The sequence below is a fragment of the Parasteatoda tepidariorum genome, chromosome 7 (assembly GCF_043381705.1).
Source record: "Parasteatoda tepidariorum isolate YZ-2023 chromosome 7, CAS_Ptep_4.0, whole genome shotgun sequence".
In the NCBI taxonomy this organism is placed as follows: Eukaryota; Metazoa; Arthropoda; class Arachnida; order Araneae; family Theridiidae; genus Parasteatoda; species Parasteatoda tepidariorum.
In genome coordinates, this window is record NC_092210.1 from 25,862,566 (window position 1) to 25,869,561 (window position 6,996).

The window sequence follows — 6,996 nt, forward strand, 5'->3', positions numbered from 1 at the left end:
TTAAAATGTAGTCATTTACGTTTAAATTGTTATCTTAAAAAGCTCTCCTTTTTTGAATTATTTCTATCAGTAAAATTCAGATGATTTTAGCATGAATTACTTTTAAAAAAAAACAGCTTTTTAAAAGTTCGCCTTACACACATTTTAATGTTTATACACACTTTTTAAAGAAAACTACTTTTCTTACTCTTCCTTGTATGATAAGACTTCTTTTAATAAATTGTAATCAAATTATTTTAATTTTGTTGATAAACTAATCTGGCGAGTATATTAGAAGCTTTTAAAAAAAATTCTGGCAATTTTTTAGGACTAAAAAATTATTTAAGTCTCTATTATTATTAGAACTTATTAGAACTATACGATGGAGAAAAAAAATTTAAGTTTTTGGGCAATTAAAATTAAACATATTTTGTAATTAAATTTAATATTAGAAATAAATTGCTTTAAATGAAAAAACAATTATACTTTTCACTTTTTTAATACAATCTAATTGTTATTAGGCTGGAAATCAGTTAAAGATATTTTCTTCAAACTAAAACTTTATTATTATAAGGAACTTATCGATAAACTTTCTTACACTTAGATAACCGAGAACCTACAATACGCACAGGCAATCGCGGACTTACAATACACACAGCCAAGCGAGAACCCACAATACATACAGCAAAGCGAGGACCTACAATACACACAGCTAATCGCGAACCTACAATACATAGAGCTAATCGAGGACCTACAATACATACAGCTAATCGAGCCCTACAATACACACCGCCAATCGTGGACCTTAATTACACGCTGCTAATTGAGCTTATTTAACTGATAATGAGGAGCAAATTTTATTAAAATTAGTGACTAATCATCCAAATGATATTGACTTATACTTTAGCGCTTTGTTTGTGAGATTTCATTCATCAGAATTTAATTTAAATTAATTTTAAAATTGCAGACTAACTGATAATGCTCTGACATTTACTAATGCTCGGCATAAAAATTTTTATTTTTAGGTCATTCAGAGTGTTTTATAAATAATACCCTTAAAAACTATTTTTTTAATATTTATCGAAATTGAAGACAAAAATCTGTTTAAATGGGGTCAAAAATTAATATTAAAGCAAGGTAAAAATCAAAAATGCAGAAATACATTCGAAATATAACAAATCACAGTACAGTGAAGCAAATGAAACAGAGAACAAGACAGTCTTGATCATGGAAAGAAACAGAAAACAGTTGAAAAACGATCATTAAAAACATTTAAACCTCAATAATACTTATTTTTGTGCTTATTGGACATTCACATTCCTCTATTGTAGTTTGTTAGATTTCGATACCCTTTTACAAATTCGATATGATATACAAGCCCCAATATGTATACTTAGTTTTCATTTTTAAAAAAAATTTTAAAAATACGTAAAATGCGGTTTTCATGGAACACCTTGTACTTTTATACCTTAAGAATGCTTTTGCAAAATACTTTTATGGCTCTTATAGCTAAAGCTTTAGAATGTATATTACAATAACATTATGGAATTAAATTGCCAAAAAATACGCAGCAATCAATTGTAAATTCTTTGTTTGAAACAAAAGTGTTTAAATTTGGCAAAAGACGAATCAATAGTTAACCAAAAAGATTTTACTTGTGAACACAAACAGTATTTTTCATATTAAATTTATTTACTTCTGTAACATCAAAAGGTTATGGTCTTACAGTTTCGCACCGTTATCTGCGCATGCTTGTTGACCCCAAAAATTCCATCTTAGTATTATTAATTAAAGAACATCTGAAAACAGTTCACCGAGGAATTAATAAAAATCATGATCTTATTTTTTTTATCTCTCATTTGAAGGTATCTTTATTCGGTATCCTTATTTATAAATTTATTAAAGATATTCCAAACTAATTTGACAAGCAATCAAAAATATAAAATCAAAAACCTAAAGTCAAAAAAAAAAAGAAAAATGAAAGCTAAATGTGGTGTCCCTTTATTATAATTTCTCATGATGTTATCTTATTACGCAACATTTTCTGATAAACGCTAGTTATCGGTTAACAATCATTTAACGATAATTAAGTTATACTTACTTATAAATATTTTTTTAAGTAAAGCTACGTCCAATTAATTGGAATAATAAATACATGATAAACATATAAAATAGTTGAGCAATATCAGGGATTAATTTTTCGCACTATTTCTACACTTTTTCTTCAGCAAAAAACATTTAAAATATTTTTATAGTAACAGTAATTATGTGGATGAAATGCAAAATAATCGAACAAAATTATTACATTTAAATTCAAAAAAAAAAAATTAGAAATTGTTACATAAATAAAATTAATTAAAATGGGAATTTTATTTATAGAGGATTTAAAAAAAATTTCGGGATCCTCTCATAATTATTTTTCAGTTTGATGCGGTAGCGTAGCAAAAATGATTGCGTAGAAATAATAGGGGTAGATGAGAGAATTGATCAGGTCGAACAATATATATATATATATANTATATATATATATATATATCCTTGTAATTTTGAACCCAATCCAGAAGACTAAAGAAATCATGGATCAAGTATTGGGAAAAATTTGACTTCGTGGAGGACTTTTTGATGTAACTAGCCCGCATTTGTGTTAGACGAAAAGGAAAACCACGAAAACCTCTCGCTGCTAGACTGACTGCAAGGGGACCTTAACCCATGATCCGTATGCCACTGAGGATATTTTAACTCAGCACTAAGGTCGGTGCAAGTTAGATGCAAAATTCGAATCAACCTGGCATTGCCGGAATTCGAATCTGGTTCACGTTATTGGGATGCAATCGCTCTATCTCCAGTGCCATGCTAAGCTAGCCTACGCCCCCAGAAAACTAAAAACGGTTTCCAAAATTTCAAAATTAATATATGAAATTAAATATATTTTGAAAACAGAACTTCGCAGCGATTCTCAAATAATTTTTTTAAATAATTAGAAAGGTAAATATGTGACTTCTCGAATGTTCTTTTAAAAATGTTTCTACCAGTTTTTAGATTTCTGAAGACCCCGGTCACTTAACGCAATGCGACAGTGCAGTGGTTCACACATCTCTGCAAAAAATGTGATTTATACAGATACTATATGAACATTATTGAACATATTTGGGATGCCTTGCAACGTGATGTTTAGAAGATATCCCCACCCCCTCTTACTCCCATTGGTTTATGGACAGCCCTGCAGGATTCATGGTGTCAATTATCTCCAGCATTACTTCACACATTCATCGAATCCATGCCACGTCGTGTTGCGGCACTTCTGCGTGCTCGCGGGGACCCTACACGATATTAGTCAGGTATACCAGTTTTTTTGGCTCTTCAGTGTATATCTGTGCAATTATACTAAAAATAATATAATAAAAAATTACAAAGGACTACAGAAGAAAATTTCAGTCCTCATGTTCCATTTTACTTTAATAATTTAACATAACCAAGAATAACTTTGCACTGTAAGATAATTGAAATCATCGATGGTCATCATTTTCAAAACTACTTTGAAGAGTTGTGTTAAAAAGTGTTTTATTTTAATTCCACACAATGCAGAAGAACAAGTAAAACAGTTTATAAAAATTAAAATATATCATAAAAACTAGATGAGAAACTTTCAGGTAATTTTCTCTAACGAAATCGCATTTTATTTATTCCCAAGAACAGATCTCGACAGTTTTCAGTTTATCTCTTTTTATTAGATTTGGATAAAAATGTATTTCAAACAAACTATACATATTACATGCATACTTTTCCAAATAAAAATGGACAGTAAATGGGCATCCTCTTTTATTTATTTATTACCAGACTATTTTCAATGACACAGAAGTAGCACTCCCTCCCAGTTGAAGAGAGAGTAAAACTGGTTTTTGATCCCCGACCCACTAAAAATTATTTCCAAATAAAAGCCAAGAAGGCTTTTGGAGATCAGTCTCAATTCATGAGCTTGTAACTAAGGGAATCAAAATACTTATTACAATGATTATCCATAGTAATTTTTTTTAAATTTTTCAATACTTTTCTAATTTATAATATTATTTTTATATTATTAGTTTATTTCATTATTAATATTTCATTATTATTAGTTTGTTTTACATAATTGCTTTTTCATATTATTATTTTTATTTTCGTCTCAATGCTTTAGCATAAAATGCTTACTTATTAAAATAAATTGTAAAAAAATTTTCTTCAAATTTCGTAAAAAAATTAAGAATTAAAATCTAATTTAATTTACTTTTTAATCCAAATATATGACATAAAATACAATTTATCGAGTATTTTGGTACTCATGAAAGAATTCCATGATTAATGCAATTAATCTCACATTAAAACTAGTAGGCATCTATACATCTATACATCTATACATAATAATAAACGCGGCTGTGTGTGTGTCTGTCTGTCTGTAATCACAATATATCGCCCCAGAAGCCTCGCCCATGTACGAAACTCGGCACATAATTGTGTTTTGACACAATGAAGAAGTATTTTTTTTCTTTTTCAAAAATCTGGATTAGTTTTTTAGTTACCAGTCATTTTGTAAGAAAATCTATGCTTTTTCGTCTTCAAAGAGCCATATTCAAAAAACTATTAAAAAATGCATATACTTTTCGCCACTCTTATAAATGTATGCTAATGCGAACCTTACAATTGAAATATTAATTTTCGACAACTTAAACCAATAATATACGAAGGAATTAATAATTTAATTGTAAGGTTCGCATTAGTTTACATTTATCAAAGTGGAGAAAAGTTTAACTTTTGTATTAAAAATGTGGCAACATATTCGATACGTAAATAGAACGCTTCGCTTTGATATATTTGTCGCTGTTCATAATTGTTATAATAAGTTTTTCTTCTTCTTTCCACGCTCTATTTTGTTTTCTTAAGCGAAGACGATAATTTTTGTAGCGATAGAAATTTATACCATAAAAAATTATAAAGAAATAGAAATTGATACCATAAAAAATTAATTCGTTTTCATGTTCTTTACATTTATTTAGCATTTTAGTTTTTTTTTCTTAAGCGTTGTAGCTATATAATATATGAAATAGGAATTTGAGACAAAATTGCAGGACAGGAACACTTTAATTGTCCACTAATCTTCAGATTTCCTGCTATGTTTTAAAAAACTTTATTTGTGAAAACCTTTAGCGTGGCGGACAGCTGGCCGCCCTAGGCGGCTAGTTTACAATAAAACAAGCTAATCTGCTCTCGATATTTAATTACAATCTATTTAATTATAAAAATTTAAAAGAAAAGAGTAAAAGACGTAGAAAAGTGATTGAAAAGTTTACAAACTAGCGAAGATCTTTTTCTCAACTACATATTTATCATGTGCCATAGTATTTTAACTAATAAAATCCAATAATTGCATTAAAGTGTTATCGTAACTAAAATATTGAAAAATTTCTAACTGAAGTTCTTAAATCAAGTCAGTGTCTGATTCCATCTGTAGTGATAACACCTATCTGATTCCATCTGTAGTGATATACTGCAGTGTTTCCCAAACTTATGACCTTTGTGTACCCCTTCTAAATTTTTCATAACGTCGCGTACCACTAATAAAAAAAAGGAATGTATTTTTTACTATAAGAAATTGCACAAAAGTTAAAAAATCACAACCTTCTGTTGACACCACTAATTATTAACTGTCAACTCTGCAGAAATTGGTCAATAGAAAAATACATAATCGTAAATTTTCATGGCTAGCTTTGTTTATAAATGAAATTTTTGAAATTTTCATTTTTTTCAAGATATTTCACATAAGAACGCGTACCCCCGCTAAACTGTTCCCGTACCCCTGGGGATACGCGTACCACACTTTGGGAAACACTGTCATACTGTATCTTAAGAACATAGTCAAAACATTTTTCAAAGAAGAACATTCTTCGCAAAATAAAAAAAGCGAACACCCTAAATAATTTTATTATCTAATGATCGGTTTTTCATATACTAAGACTCAATATTAATGGCTTGAAGGCTTCACCTTGTTTATACTAATTAAAAAGTAAAGGCGATGTTGGAAGTATAAAATCAGATTCAAAAGTGTTCCGTGTCTGAATAAAGACAATAGTTTTTTAGACTGATTTTCATTTGTGATCCAGAAAATATGAGATGTAATCGCAATCTAGAAAATATAGTTGCAATAATTTAGATAGGAAAGTGCTCGGGCTTGTAAGCCTCTTAAAGTTAATGAGTGTTAGGCCCTGTCAATGAAGCGGATGACTGTTATTAAATCGAAGAATAATAAGCAATAATTAAAAATTAATTTCTGCAAAGAATTATCTTCGAATAAATGAATTTTCTGAATGCATGTAAAAGTTTTTCGAATAGCTTAAAAAGTTCTCGAGATATAGCAAAACACGTAAAAAAGAAAGAAATTAACATTAAAGATTGCATTCCTTCTTAAACGATTAGGACCATATTTTCCATAATGTCTACAAGGTGACCAGCGTCCTCAAAAAACTGAACTGGCAGAAAAAGTTTTAAAAGAACATTCTGAAACTTTCAATTGCTCTTTTCAATTGTTTAAAAAATACACCGAAGAGCCATTACATTATGACCACCCTGCTAATAACATGTAGAACCTTTAGCCCTCAAAACTTCTAGCACCCGCAGTGGCATTGATTCCACAAGGTGCTGATAAGTAGTCTGAGGTATCTGGTACCAAGCGCTCACCAACTGGTTCTGCAATTCCCTCACATTGCGAGGGGGTAGCGTGGCAGCACGAATTTGCTTTTCCAAGTAGGACCACAAATGCTCTATTGGATTAAGGTCAGGTGAATTTGGGGGCCAAGAAATGACTTGAAAGTCACTGGAATGTTCCTCGACAATTCGACCCTTATGACATGGTGCATTATCCTGTTTGTAAACACCATCCCCCGCAGGAAGAACTGTTGCCATGAATGGGTGAACCTGGTCTGCAACTATGTTCAAGTAGCTTACAGACGTCAGGGATTGTTCTATGAGGATTATGGGTCCTAATGT